At 39.1% G+C, this 16,277-nt stretch overlaps 2 long non-coding RNA genes across 2 annotated transcripts; both read right to left on the reverse strand.

Moving 5' to 3' along the window:
- Positions 1 to 5,589: 5,589 nt before the first annotated feature.
- Positions 5,590 to 8,578, reverse strand: LOC110675935. The gene is made up of 2 exons (XR_002499934.1): positions 7,830 to 8,578; positions 5,590 to 7,749 (listed from the first exon to the last, which is right to left on the reverse strand). It is a non-coding gene; the product is annotated as an uncharacterized LOC110675935 (long non-coding RNA).
- Positions 8,579 to 8,706: 128 nt separating this feature from the next.
- Positions 8,707 to 15,072, reverse strand: LOC110675934. Its single transcript, XR_002499933.1, has 2 exons — positions 11,036 to 15,072; positions 8,707 to 10,047 (listed from the first exon to the last, which is right to left on the reverse strand). It is a non-coding gene; the product is annotated as an uncharacterized LOC110675934 (long non-coding RNA).
- Between the last annotated feature and the right edge of the window lie 1,205 nt (positions 15,073 to 16,277).

Genomic DNA, 16,277 nt, shown 5'->3' on the forward strand with positions numbered 1-16,277 from the left:
ATGCGTTTAGAGCTGCTTGACTATCAGAGAAAATACATATATTTGCATATCTGTATTTTCTTTTCAGACAGACATTCACACATTCAAGTATTGCAAAAATCTCAGCTTGAAACACTGTTGGCCAATGTCCCATTGCAACTGAAATATTTACTCCGGGTCCAAAGATCCCAGCCCCTGTATTTGTTCCAATTTTAGAGCCGTCAGTAAAGAATATGATTGAGCCTTCACGAACCGTGGGACCTCCGACATCCCAACTTGTACGCGTCATTTCGCTTACCTTGTAGAGAAAATCATAGTTGTCCTCAGGTCTCATCCAGTCTCCGTTCATACTCATCACCGGTCCTCTTTTAAAGTGTTGCAAAATGCTCAAGTGGCCAATAAGATCACCTGGCAAAACATTTTTAGACCTCTTAAGCCTTAGAGCACTTCTTTCCGCTTCTAATTGCACATATTCGTGCAAAGGCAGCAGATTGAGAATAGCATCTAACGCTTTCGATGGAGTGCTGCGCATTGCTCCCGTTATAGCAATGCACGCAAGTCTTTGAAGCTTAGCTAGTTTCATTCCTGCAGTAGCCTCCCTGGTTTTAGGCCACCACACTAATGAAGCGTAGGTAATTTTTGGTCGTATAATAGATGTGTAAATCCACATAATCATTTTTGGCCTCAAGCCCCACTTCCTCCCGACAGTTTTGGAGCATAACCATAATGCGTTGATCGCTTTATTAATCGTAGAGTCAAGATGCGCATTCCAGCTAAGCTTGGCATCTAAGATTACTCCCAAGTATTTTACCTAACTGCTAACTTGAATTTCAACTTCTCCAATCTTAAAAGATTTTAAGTTGACTTTCCTCTTTTTAGTGAATGGGACAATCACGATTTTTGACGGGTTAATGCTTAGACCCTCCTTTATACACCATGATTGGGTATACTTTAGGGCCTGCTGCATTCTTTCCGATATTATGTTGTCAAACTTTCCTCTTACTACGATGACTATATCATCCGCAAAGCCTACAACCTCGAAACCTTTAGCTTCTAAGCTTCTGAGAAGGTCGTCTACAACCAAAGACCATAAAAGTGGCGAAAGTACTCCACCTTGCGGACATCCTTTCGTCGCCCTTATGGTTACAGACGAACCACCCAGTTCTGAAGTGATTTCTCTTTTTGCTAGCATAGTATGAATCCAGTCGACAATGCATGTGTTGAAATTTCGTTTTTTCATAGCATTTGCTATTGAAGAATATGAAGTGTTGTCAAAAGCACCTTCAATGTCCAAGAAAGAACAGAGTGCGATTTCCTTCACTGAAAGAGATCTTTCGACTTTATCTACCAGCGTATGAAGCGCTGTGACTGTCGACTTTCCAGCTTGATACGCATACTGATACTTAGACAATGGATATGTCTGCATGTAAGTTGAGTTTACGTAATCCTTCAATACTTTTTCCATAGTTTTCAACAGAACTGATGACAAACTAATGGGTCTAAAAGATTTTGGGTTCGTTTTATCTCGTTTCCCAGGCTTAGGTATGAATATGACTCTTACCAACCTCCATTCTGATGGAATATAGTTCAATCTTAAACTTGCCTTGAAAATCTTCATAAGAGACGGAATCAGAACCGCTTCTCCGTTTTGAAGTAGTGCTGGAAATATTCCGTCCACACCTGCAGATTTATAAGGCTGGAAAGATCTCACTGCATTTTCCACTCTTGCAAACGTGAAGATTTTATCAGCTTTATCTGGTGTTGGATTTTCTATACTGCAGACCTCCGGTATAGTCTGCATAGAGCCTCCTTGCACTCCAGTATACTGTACATCCTCGCCTGAAGCCGCTCCCGGAAAATGAGTATCCATCATCAAATCAAGTGTCTCATTACAAGTTTTAGTATACACCCCATCTTGGCGTTTAAGGTTGCCAAGTTCAGAAGTATGGTTTTTAGCAAGAGTTTTCTGTAATCTAGCAACAATTGGTGTATTATCTATACTCTCGCACATATGAATCCAAGTTCTTCTCTTTGATTTCCTTAATTCGTTATTGTATTCAGTTAGAGCTCTTCTATACTGAGCCCAATCTGAGGTTCGTTTTGCTTTATTAAACAATTTCCGAGATGTTTTTCTAAGGCTTTCCAATTTTGAGTTCCACCATGGTACGTCCCTACTAGAGGACGATTGCCTGATAGGACAACTATTATTATATGCTTTTAGAATCACTTCGTTTACCTCTTGCGAAAATGATTCAAGTTGTTGTATTGTCTTAATACTAATTTCATTTGTAAAAGTGTCAGATTTCAAGTGATTAGCATAATGACCCCAGTTCGTTTTTCTAGGATTACGATATGCTGTTGGTGATAAGTCGCCTCCACCCCACTCAAAAACAATGTGATTATGATCCGATAATGAAGTTTCATCTGAGACATGCCAATTCCGTATTTTCTCAGAAATTGCAGAGTTACACAACGTCAAATCTAAAACCTCTTCTCTGATTGCATTTAGAAATGTTGGTTTATTACCCTTGTTGCATATATCAATACCATTCGATGATAGGAATGCTAATAGACACTCACCTCGACCGTTGATGTCGGTGCTACCCCACACAGTGTGATGAGCGTTGGCATCGCAGCCGATGATGAACGACTTGTTGACTTCCCGGCAGTATCGAATGAAAGATGTAATTTCAGGAGAAGGTACCTCAGGAACATCGCCAGGGAAATACGCTGAAGCCACGATGATTTCCGTCTTTCCCCTGGAGGTTGGTACCTCAACCACAACCGCCACTATGTCACGTTTGATGAACTCTGTAATAGGGTAGCATTTCATTGTATTATTAACAAGAATCGCAGTTCTCGGTGAACTTTGATTCTCGTCATAAAACAACTTACATTTTTGTATTTGAATTCCAAGAATTTTTCCTTTGTTGGACCATGGCTCTTGTAGTAGGGCCATGTCCAGTTCCTCCTTTTTGAACCTCCGGCTTAATACGGCAGAAGCGCCTTTAGCATGATGGAGGTTCACCTGCAGGAACTTAATTAGCTTCATTTTTCCCAGTTATACGCTCCTGTTTTCCTTTTGGGGGAGCGATAGGCCTATCGTGTACTTCCAGTTGGGATCTTTTGACCAAATCTTAATACGAACCCTACAGCAAGCGACGTGGATGGCCGAATGCAACAAGTGTCTGGAACTTTGGAGATCGTGGGTTGCTGCCGAAAGTTAAGGGAGGTGACTTATCATAGCTAACTTAGGTTAAGTAAATTGAAAACGTTTTTTCTCTTATAAGCAGGTGCCATCAACTCACCTGTAAAAATTCTGAAATGCTACGGCCAATGAAATGTAATATGTTGCTAACAAAATGTTAATAAAAGCTTAATTTGGTTATGCCAAATTAGGATGATAGTAATGTCTAACACAAAACACCTAGCTATAACAAATGAATTTAATGTTTAAAATGATACTTATAAAAAAATATAAAAAGGTGAGTACTAACTGATTTGATAGGCGAAATATTGTTAACGAAGTTTTATGAAAAAAGCTTATGTGGATCCAAAAAAACACGGGTTCATTTAAAATGTCTAAATCTCGTTCTTAGATAAGTCTGACATAAAACACGATTCAGTCCGAATCCCAGCTAGTCCCACCATCCATCATCCAATGAGCCTCCCGATAGCCCCCTTTCCTGCCACTTTCGACATTGAAGCGTTGTTGAAAGTGCACCAATTGTCGCTGTAACCTGTTCCGAAGCCGCTCCTGACGGAAATATCGCTGACCCGCCTACCGTGCGATATGTTGCGTGTGTAACTCGGAGCTTTTTCCTTCCTCTCCTTCGTGCTGCGCTGGAAAACTCCCGATGACGGCATGGATCGGACGAAAGGGAAATTAATAAAAACGTCATGTTCAATTCTAAATTCGGTTAATTGAATGTGACACGAGCACTAATTAATGGTGGAGAAAAACGCAAAAGCCTGCTATTAGCGGAAGTTCCAGTATGGTGACGTGAAGTATCGATCACTTTGCTATACGGCGGTACACCCTTGAACATTTTGATATTTTTCTTTAGAAATTCTATGTTTTTATTAACGGTTAAACTGTTTTAGTATTTTCATGACATTATTTATCAAAGAACATGCTTGCTACCCTTCTATAAATTTTTAAATGATTGTTGTTGTTAAAAATGGCGCGCAAAAATTTATTCATTTCCTTCATCAGGGTGGTGCTTGCGTGTCACTTTCTTTATGGCATAATGTCCAGATAAAACTTAGCCAAGAACGTTAGAACCTATTCACACTAATTAGCCCCGAGGCCGTCTCTAGCCTTCTTGGCCTTAGTGCTAACGTCCGCGACTGCAAAGCAAAGCCATGCTAAAGGCAGGGTGGGTGTACGGCTGTCAACTACAAACAAAGCTCGCCTAACAATCATCTCTCGGGCGGGCCGTCCCAAACAGCATAATCTCTCACGCGGGCCGACCCAAACAGCACAGGTCGAAACGCGGGCCATGCCAGACAGCAAATGCTGATGCATTTCAACACTCAAACAGCGTTATGCCTAGCAGCGTTGTGAGCCAAACGAATACACCCACAAAACATGAACGGTAGGCGAACCTCGTTGCGTACACCCCCCCTGGCTAAAGGTGTCTGGGTTCGATTACCAACCGGTCCAGTATCTCTTCGCAATTGAAATTTCCTCGATTTTTCTGGGCATAGAGTATCGTCGTACCTGCTATTCGATATATGAATGCGAAAATCGCAACTTTGGCAAAGACAGCTATCAATTAATAACTGACAGATTAGTCGTAAATTTACATTACGTATCTTGTAAAACTTCAAACTGCAACTGCAAATTGTCGTGTCTTTTAGGATACACGATCTTCTCCTTTTTCTTCTTCTTCTTCTCCTTCTTGGCATTAGGTCCTCACTGGGACAAAGCCTGCTTCTCAGCAGTTGTTCTGAGCACTTCCACAGATTTTAACTGAGAGTTTTCTTTGTCAAAGCTGCCATTTTCGCATTCGTTTATCATGTGGCAGGTACGATGATAATCTAAAGCCCAAGGAAGTCAAGCAAATTTCCATTACAAAAAGAACCTGGACCGATCGGGAATCGAACCCAGAACATAGCTTTGCTGTGTAGCCGCGGACTCTAACCACTCGACTAAGAAGGGGATACACGATATGTATCGGAAATTTACATGACGTTAGTCTCTTTATGTGCATGATTTTACGCTGATTTTTTTTCCTTTCGGTGCAGGTTTTGTCCCAGTGAAGACGTAATACCAAGAAGAAGAAGAAATTTCAAACTCAGACAGCGTCGCACCAAAACCATATCAGGCACAGCCAAATTTGTTGCTTTCGCCATCACTACTGTAAGGGACGGTAATTTTATGGCAATGTCCTCTGTAGTGACTAGACCTTTTTAAGTAGCCGAATTCAGACACTTTCCCGATCACGCTTCCCTTAGAATTTCAATCGAGTTAGACTAAATAATTAACACTTTCTTCATCATTATAAGAGCACGTTTATTCTTCTCAAAACACATCAACAAACTGATTCCTCTTTTTCTTTCGTAAACCTATGCCTACTATGATCTGCATTGATTTCATTTTCAGTACTAGTTAAACAGTTCGTTGGTTCACGAACATATTTTGTTTTAACTATACTCTGCTGCTAACCTCTCATAATCCCTACATTCACCCCTTCCTCTACTCCTAGTACGTAAATGTTATTTAAAATTATGTTGCATGATATAAGATGTTTTTTCTTCATACTTGAGAATTACTTGAGAATAAAAAAAAGCTTCTTCCTGGTTGATCACCAATTCCATGTTTCATCATTACGATTCCGCTATCTGTTATAGAACTGTTTACTTGAATCTTTATATGACCCTGAAAAGACAAAAGTAAATTTAGTATTGCCCAAACAGCTTTACGATTCTTTTTGAATAGTGTTCGTTTCCTGTATCCACCACGATTGAAGATTTCAGCAACTGCCTTTTTTCAACGTTTGATCCAAATTTTTTCTTCTCCGGATACCTTCTTCTTCTAGAAAAAATCAAGGTTATAATTAGTTTGTTTGCGTGGTCTTGAATGACATTCGGAACATTTTTTAACTCCCACAATATTCCTTAACGCCAAAATGAGCATAAGTAATAGAAGTCATCTAAAATTTCAATATCAAAAACGCTTTACACATTTTAATTTCTTATTACTGAGTATCTATGCTTTTGAAATGTAACTTTGAAAAGAGCTTTCCAGACTCATGATGTCAAAGTGAGCATATAAGATCGAAATCTTCTAAAACTGCAACAACACAAAACGTGTTAAGACTCATAACGTAACAGTGATCATAAAAGATTGAAATTTTCCAAAACTACATCAGCACTTTAACTTTATTTAATTATCTATCTGTGATTTCAAAATATTACTTCGGAAAAAGTTTTTCAGGCTTATAAGATTGAAGGTGAGCATAAGAGATCGAAATGTTTCAAATTTTCAACAGCACAAAACGTTTTACACATTCGAATTTTATGTTACCATTTCTATGTTCTCAAAAGCTACCCTCTCGGGCAACTCGCATTTTTTTAGCTTATATTCGTTCCAATTCAGCTACCCTCTTAGGAGACTCTTTCAGAACAGTTATTCCGATCTTAATTATGAACTTATTTATTGCATTCATTTTTTATTACTTTTTTTTCCTAAAAAAATTGAATTCTTTTAAACTTTAACGGGCACAGCAAAATTTAAAAATGTTAATGTAAGCAATTTGTATACATTGCTTTAGTTTTTTAACAACGAAATGTGTTAGCTTCGTATTCTATTTCTCTATCTATTTCCGGGCTCATAAAGTCAACATGAGCATAACTGATCGAAATCTTCCAATATTTAAAAATCAGAAAATGCTTGACATTCTCTAATTTTTTTTGTAACTGGTGCTCTATTTTCTTAGCATACTACATATAAAAGAGTTTTTTTAAGGCTCTTTACCCTTTTTTCATTCTGTGTTAATGGCAGTATATGTAACGCAAATAATAGTCCTTCTAGCTAATTACTTTAAATTGAGTATAAGAGATCGAAAACTTTCAAAGTTTCAATTATACAAGTCGCTTTATAGATTCTCATCACATTTTTACTAATTACATATTTGAATCATGCTACTTGGAAAAAAAGACTCGCTTTCTGTAAGATATTCTCTCAGAGTACTTGCTGTTTTGGCCTATTTAGGAGACTTGTTTCGTGTTAGCTATTCTCTCAGGGTTCTAGTTTTTTTACAGTGGTTATTTCTGAAAACTCACCTATCAATTCAGGTATTCGCATTATTTCGATGTTATTATTATTATTTTATTATATTTTTATATAATTATTATTATATAAAATTATTATTATTTTGTTATATTTTCACATGTCTCCCTTTTTTCACTTCCCATTCGATAAACTCACATTATCTCAATTCAAGATTTCTTAATTTTATCAGCAAATAGCAATTCAAATACTTGTAAGTCACGTAACAGTCCGCTTACTTAGGTTTTCCTGTCGTTTACCCTCTTAGGGGACTCACTTTCTGTTAGCTACTCTCTTAAGGCATTCTTTTGAAACTTATCCTCTCAGGAGACTTGATATTTTCGTAGCTTACTCGCTCAGGGGACTTGCTTTTTCTGTCTTTTCCCTTTTCAGGGGACTCACTTTCAGTTAGCTACCCTCTCAGGGGACTCGCTTTTCTAACTAACTTGCTCTTTTGTACCTTACCCTCTCAGGGGACTTGAAATTTTCTTAGCCTACCCTCTCAAGGGAATCACTTTCTGTTAGCTACTTTCTCATGGGACTCGCTTTTCTAACTAACTTGCTCGTTTGTAACTTACCCTCTCAGGGGACTCGCTTTTCTAAATCTCTTGCTCTTTTGTATCTTACCCTCTCAGGGGACTTACTTTCTGTTAGCTACCCTCTCAGGGGACTCGCTTTTCTAAATCTCTTGCTCTTTTGTACCTCACCCTCTCAGGGGACTTGAAATTTTCTTAGCTTACCCTCTCAGGGGACTCGCTTTTCTAAATCTCTTGCTCTTTTGTATCTTACCCTCTCAGGGGACTTACTTTCTGTTAGCTACCCTCTCAGGGGACTCGCTTTTCTAAATCTCTTGCTCTTTTGTACCTTACCCTCTCAGGGGACTTGACATTTTCTTAGCCTACCCTCTCAAGGGAATCACTTTCTGTTAGCTACCCTCTCAGGGGACTCGCTTTTCTAACTAACTTGCTCTTTTGTAACTTACCCTCTCAGGGGACTTGCATTTTCTGTCGTTTACCCTCTCAGGGGACTCACTTTCTGTTAGCTACCCTCTCAGGGGACTCGCTTTTCTAAATATCTTGCTCTTTTGTACCTCACCCTCTCAGGGGACTTGAAATTTTCTTAGCTTACCCTCTCAGGGGACTCGCTTTTCTAAATCTCTTGCTCTTTTGTATCTTACCCTCTCAGGGGACTCACTTTCTGTTAGCTACCCTCTCAGGGGACTCGCTTTTCTAAATATCTTGCTCTTTTGTACCTCACCCTCTCAGGGGACTTGAAATTTTCTTAGCTTACCCTCTCAGGGGACTCGCTTTTCTAACTAACTTGCTCTTTTGTAACTTACCCTCTCAGGGGACTTGCATTTTCTGTCGTTTACCCTCTCAGGGAACTCACTTTCTGTTAGCTACCCTCTCAGGGGACTCGCTTTTCTAAATCTCTTGCTCTTTTGTACCTCACCCTCTCAGGGGACTTGAAATTTTCTTAGCTTACCCTCTCAGGGGACTCACTTTTCTTAATCTCTTGCTCTTTTGTACCTTACCCTCTCAGGGGACTTGAAATTTGCTTAGCTTACCCTCTCAGGGGACTTACTTTCTGTTAGCTACCCTCTCAGGGGACTCGCTTTTCTAAATCTCTTGCTCTTTTGTACCTTACCCTCTCAGGGGACTTGACATTTTCTTAGCCTACCCTCTCAAGGGAATCACTTTCTGTTAGCTACCCTCTCAGGGGACTCGCTTTTCTAACTAACTTGCTCTTTTGTAACTTACCCTCTCAGGGGACTTGCATTTTCTGTCGTTTACCCTCTCAGGGGACTCACTTTCTGTTAGCTACCCTCTCAGGGGACTCGCTTTTCTAAATATCTTGCTCTTTTGTACCTCACCCTCTCAGGGGACTTGAAATTTTCTTAGCTTACCCTCTCAGGGGACTCACTTTTCTTAATCTCTTGCTCTTTTGTACCTTACCCTCTCAGGGGACTTGAAATTTGCTTAGCTTACCCTCTCAGGGGACTTACTTTCTGTTAGCTACCCTCTCAGGGGACTCGCTTTTCTAAATCTCTTGCTCTTTTGTACCTTACCCTCTCAGGGGACTTGAAATTTTCTTAGCCTACCCTCTCAAGGGAATCACTTTCAGTTAGCTACCCTCTCAGGGGACTCGCTTTTCTAACTAACTTGCTCTTTTGTAACTTACCCTCTCAGGGGACTTGCATTTTCTGTCGTTTACCCTCTCAGGGGACTCACTTTCTGTTAACTACCCTCTCAGGGGACTCGCTTTTCTAAATATCTTGCTCTTTTGTACCTCACCCTCTCAGGGGACTTGAAATTTTCTTAGCTAACCCTCTCAGGGGACTCACTTTTCTTAATCTCTTGCTCTTTTGTACCTTACCCTCTCAGGGGACTTGAAATTTGCTTAGCTTACCCTTTCAGGGGACTTACTTTCTGTTAGCTACCCTCTCAGGGGACTCGCTTTTCTAAATCTCTTGCTCTTTTGTACCTTACCCTCTCAGGGGACTTGAAATTTTCTTAGCCTACCCTCTCAAGGGAATCACTTTCTGTTAGCTACCCTCTCAGGGGACTCGCTTTTCTAACTAACTTGCTCTTTTGTTACTTACCCTCTCAGGGGACTTGTATTTTCTGTCGTTTACCCTCTCAGGGGACTCACTTTCTGTTAGCTACCCTCTCAGGGGTCTCGCTTTTCTAAATATCTTGCTCTTTTGTACCTCACCCTCTCAGGGGACTTGAAATTTTCTTAGCTTACCCTCTCAGGGGACTCACTTTTCTTAATCTCTTGCTCTTTTTTACCTTACCCTCTCAGCAAAGATGGTTAAAAGGAAAAAGATGATCGACTCTTTATTTTGCCATACATTTGGCCGACGACACGCTATTCAAATAACACTACTGCCATCTGTTGAGTGGAAAGCGCGTAAACATTATTTTCGACTAAATTAAAATCATCGTGCAATTACAAAACGATGATGAATCAAAACAAACACGCTTTTAAAAATTTACACAGGAATGAGTACAACTCACATCAAAGCAGGCTCTTCTGGACCAACACAAAATTAGTGAAATTTTTACACATGCTAAAAAAATATTCCTGTGCTGTTTTTTTCTTCTTCTCTTACATTTTATGGCATTTATAAATGAATGGCAATATCGAACACCCCCGATTGAGCTGTGTAGCTTTTCTTAAGCGTGGATGTCACAAACGAACACTTCATCATCTGGTGGTCACTAGGAGAACGTTACATATTAGTTAGCTTTTGACTCACCAGAGCGGCGCTATTCATGTCTCCTAGAAAAGACAGGAGTCGGTTATCTTTTTCCTTCTAATCATCTTTGCTCTCAGGGGACTTGAAATTTGCTTAGCTTACCCTCTCAGGGGACTTACTTTCTGTTAGCTACCCTCTCAGGGGACTAGCTTTTCTAAATCTCTTGCTCTTTTGTACCTTACCCTCTCAGAGGACTTGCATTTTCTGTCGTTTACCCTCTCAGGGGACTTGAAATTTTCTTAGCTTACCCTCTCAGGGGACTTACTTTCTGTTAGCTACCCTCTCAGGGGACTCGCTTTTCTAAATCTCTTGCTCTTTTGTACCTTACCCTCTCAGAGGACTTGCATTTTCTGTCGTTTACCCTCTCAGGGGACTCACTTTCTGTTAGCTACCCTCTCAGGGGATTCGCTTTTCTAAATATCTTGCTCTTTTGTACCTCACCCTCTCAGGGGACTTGAAATTTTCTTAGCTTACCCTCTCAGGGGACTCACTTTTCTTAATCTCTTGCTCTTTTGTACCTTACCCTCTCAGGGGACTTGAAATTTGCTTAGCTTACCCTCTCAGGGGACTTACTTTCTGTTAGCTACCCTCTCAGGGGACTCGCTTTTCTAAATATCTTGCTCTTTTGTACCTCACCCTCTCAGGGGGCTTGAAATTTTCTTAGCTTACCCTCTCAGGGGACTTACTTTCTGTTAGCTACCCTCTCAGGGGACTCGCTTTTCTAAATCTCTTGCTCTTTTGTACCTTACCCTCTCAGGGGACTTGACATTTTCTTAGCCTACCCTCTCAAGGGAATCACTTTCTATTAGCTACTTTCTCAGGGGACTCGCTTTTCTAACTAACTTGCTCTTTTGTAACTTACCCTCTCAGGGGACTTGAAATTTTCTTAGCTTACCCTCTCAGGGGACTCGCTTTTCTAAATCTCTTGCTCTTTTGTATCTTACTCTCTCAGGGGACTTGAAATTTTCTTAGCTTACCCTCTCAGGGGACTTACTTTCTGTTAGCTACCCTCTCAGGGACTCACTTTCTGTTAGCTACCCTCTCAGGGGACTCGCTTTTCTAAATCTCTTGCTCTTTTGTACCTTACCCTCTCAGGGGACTTGAAATTTTCTTAGCTTACCCTCTCAGAGGACTCACTTTTTGTTAAGTACCCTCTCAGGGGACTCGCTTTGCAAACTAACTTGCTTTTTTGTAACTTACCCTCTCAGGGGACTTGCATTTTCTGTCATTTACCCTCTCAGTGGACTCACTTTCTGTTAGCTACCCTCTCAGGGGACTCGCTTTTCTAAATCTCTTTCTCTTTTGTACCTTACGCTCTCAGGGGACTTACCCTCTCAGGGGACTCACTTTCTGTTAGCTACCCTTTCAGGGGACTCGTTTTTCTAACTAACTTGCTCTTTTGTAACTTACCCTCTCAGGAGACTTGCATTTTCTGTCATTTGTAACTTACCCTCTCAGGGGACTTGCATTTTCTGTCATTTACCCTCTCAGGGGACTTAGATTTCCTCTCGAGGAACCGGCACACCCATAGCATACTCTCTCAGAGGACTCGTTTTAACTTGGCTATTCTTTTAGTTGACTTTTTCGGAACAGTCAAACTACTTTTTATTTATCATATTCAATTCATTTATTACCTTTTTTAATTTGTTTTTAACTTCACTCAGACTTAACCTGACAAAGCAAATTAAAAAACTTTTATACATAAGCATAGATTATACATTGATTTTATTTATTTTTTTTTAAACAATAAAACCTTTTAGCTTCTATTTTCTATATCTATTTTCAAGGCTTATAACATCAATGTGAGCACTAGAGATTGAAATCTTCTGAAATTTAAGAACCACCAAGTGCTTTACACATTCTAATTCTATGTTACTGGTTACTGTTACTGGGTACTACTTTGAAAAGAGTGTTTTTTACGCTCTTTACCCTATTCTGATTCTGTGTTACTGGCTATATATGTTACAAAAATACTACTGTGGCAAAAGTGTTCCATGCTCATAACATTAAAGTGAGTGTAAGAGATCGAAATATTCTAAAGTTTCAATAGCATAAATCGCTTTATACATTCTAATCATATTTTTCTGATTATTTATTTTTTACATGCTACTTCGGAAAAATAGAAACTCGCTTTCTGTAAGATATTTTCTCAGAGTACCCGCTGTTTAGGATTACTTACTTCGAAGAATTGTTTTGTGATAGCTATTCCCTCAGGGCTCTCGCTTTAACAGTGACTATGTCAGAAAACTCACTTTGGCACTTAACAATTCGGGTATTCGCATTATTTATGTTATCTTTTTACAAGTCTCGTTTTTCTCCACTTCCCTTTCACGATACTCACTTTATCTAAATTACCCTCTCATTATATACAATTTGTGTTAGGTATATTTTATGTAGCTTATAGTCTCTTTAAAGTTTGTGTTAACTATCCTCTCAAAATACACGCTTTTCATAGTAACTCTCTAAAAAAAAATCTATTTTGCCAGTTAACCTCTCAGGGGACTTACTTTTATCAGATTCTTTTTCAGGAAACCCGCTTTGAACAAAAACAGCCCTCTCGGGAAACTCGCTTGTTAGCTTACCCTCTCAGGAGATTTATTCTTTGTAGTTTTCTCTTTCTGGAGACTTTTGTTTCGTAGCTTATCCTCTCAATGGATTTCGTTTTTCAGGTGTCTCGCTTTCACTGAGTAACCCTTTTGGGTACACGCTCCTTTAGCTTACCCTTTCAGGGTTCTTGGTTTGTGTTGACCCTCATTAGACTATTTTTCTTTTATCTTACCCTCAGAGGGGGCTCATCTAATTTATGCTATCCTAGGGGACTCTCTATGTATTTCTTGCTACTTTCAATTTTGAACTTATATATTGGTTACATTCTTATTTCTTATTACCCACATGCACTCATACTTAAGTGGGTATAGAAAACATTATAAAAAATGATCAAAATTACCATCGAATATGCATAGATTTTTATTTCTTTCAAGCCATATCTAAACCATCTCAATTCAAGAAATATCAAATTTGAAACCGTAAATCATTTCTTAATTTTATCAGCAAATAGCAATTCAAATACTTGTAAGTCACGTAACATTCCGCTTACTTCAGGTACAAATGCATCCCGTACAGATAAATTAAACTTTTTTTTATATCAATACTAGTTGTCTTGGAAAACGGTATTTGTCTATGGTTTAAAAGTCAAGCAGTAGGCCATGCCAAGATACTTTAAGAATTGTTTTTTTACCTTTTTTTTTCGAATGGTGTTCACCAGAGAGCTGAAACAAGAAAACGTCGTGGCCTTCTTAAAAGCAAATGTCCTAGAGTTGATTGACGATTTCAAATAAATCTGCATAGAATAGTACTATATTACTGCACACAAAATTGACAAAGATCTTTGTCCTTTCTAGAAAACATTGATTCAAACGCGTTATATAACCATTTATTAACCGTTTCTTTATTTACACTTACAACTTTTAATAACTTTCAAATATATTCATATTTTTAATTATATCTTTAATGATTAAATTATGCTTACTAAAACTCTAACAATTCCAAAGTTGCAAACTCGACCATATAAACTTCAAAAAGCTCACAACGCTGCTCGCATTGACAGAATACAGTTGGTTATTAAGTGAGCGGAAGTTATTTGTCCAATCATTGTTGGGTTGTTTTGGTCAACTAGTGTCAGGAATCAAACATTTGTGCCTTTTTTTATTAACATAGTAGACCGTGATACTTGCAGTATTAATAAATGCACGTGTTTACTAAATTGGCGTTTGAGTGTCGCCATATTCAGTGGTTGCCATGGCCACACGGCACCGCTAAAACTTCAAACAGTGAACGCTTGCATTGGTCCATTTTGTATAAAATCCTCATTATCTTCACTAATTATTTAAGCGCACACATTATCGAAGTTTTTTTTTTACAACACCTACCTTAGACAAACAGGATATAATAAACGGTTGCAAGCATTCGGTTTTTCGTCACCCACGTGCATGCTCGTGAAAAAAATCCTTGGAGTCAATCTTTTCAAAGCACGCATTACTTTCTTCATTGGGTATATCCATTTAACACACGATCACCTGAGGCAAATAACACTGAAAATTGTTCATTGTAACGGATAATTTCAGGATCCATTTCATTTTCAAATCCCCACTAATTAACAAGCAAAATCAAAAAACGGACATTTCCTAACAGGTCCTCAGATTTGCACACGTTATTTCTCCCACCTCTGGGAGCAGATGCGCCATGTAGTGACTAGACCTTTTTAAGTAGCCGAATTCAGACACTTTCCCGATCACGCTTCCCTTAGAATTTCAATCGAGTTAGACTAAATAATTAACACTTTCTTCATCATTATAAGAGCACGTTTATTCTTCTCAAAACACATCAACAAACTGATTCCTCTTTTTCTTTCGTAAACCTATGCCTACTATGATCTGCATTGATTTCATTTTCAGTACTAGTTAAACAGTTCGTTGGTTCACGAACATATTTTGTTTTAACTATACTCTGCTGCTAACCTCTCATAATCCCTACATCCTCCAAGACGCTTGGATATTTTTCCTCGCACTGACTGGCGTTTCCGGTGCGTGAGCAAGCGACGAAGTTGGACGGTGTCACGAAGGAGTAGAATGCGGTGCAGCCGGTAGCCATTCGTCGTCTCGTCCGTGGAAACTAATTTGATAACGCACAACCACACATACACACGGTAAGCGTCGGTTGAGCAAGTTATGCTGATTGAATTAAATCATTCAAGTGCTTATCGTAAGCTCGTTATTGTCACTTATCTCGGATGGGTATGGAGTGGCAAGCAACTAGCAATCGGCGTTGGCCTGATGATTCGTGGAATTACTTGATTCATGGAGTGCTTTTGTGAATTTTCTCTCCGTGTAATTGTAATTAAGTACGGTACAACAGTGGTTTCAAAAAGTTCATTTTATTAAACAATGGACTAACATAATAAAAGCGCTTAAATAGTTAAAGCATACATTTACATTTTATTAAAGCACTGCATAGCATGGCATAGCCTGACTGTACATGTCAATGCAACGATTGCTAATTCGGGATTGAACGGAACTGGTACAAATTGCACTTCGATCCAAATACACAAGGGATGGCACTTTCCGCTTGCTCTCGAAGTGCACATTTAGGAACTCTTATATTATTGATCATTAACGCCGGTCAAGTTCTTAGTCAGTTGGGATGGGGAAGGAATTTTAGTGTGTAATGATAGTTGCTCATAGACCCGAGAATAACTTTGCATATCCACAATCACCACGAGAGTGGGATTGATTAGTGAGGAAGAAAAAATATATGGGAGTCGCCTTTGGTCGGTGATTCGATCCATGGATAAGGAGAAAAACGACGACCACAAACATTTCATTCTTGTCATCACGAGACAAGCACGAGAAAGATATTGATAAATATTAGTAGAAGATTAAAAAAGTACGTCGACATTCATAATGTCGAACCATTCAAAGGTTATTTTTAGTATTGACGAGAAAAGAAAAGTATGTGTTTATCAAAATCATATAGAATAGGAATAAGCCGTTATGTCGACACTCGTGTGACGAACCATCTAAAGTTTTCAAACCTTTTCACACTCGCGAAATGAACACGATTGATCTTGGATCCATCGTTTGCCTAACAGGAACATGCAACGGAATCAAAAGACCACCTACTACTTGGCAAACAAAACGCGCTATCCGAAAATAAAAAAAAAGGTTCATCCCCAGTCCGTTAGACAGAACGAACCAGAAGGGC

The sequence above is a fragment of the Aedes aegypti genome, chromosome 2 (assembly GCF_002204515.2).
Source record: "Aedes aegypti strain LVP_AGWG chromosome 2, AaegL5.0 Primary Assembly, whole genome shotgun sequence".
Lineage (NCBI taxonomy): Eukaryota > Metazoa > Arthropoda > Insecta > Diptera > Culicidae > Aedes > Aedes aegypti.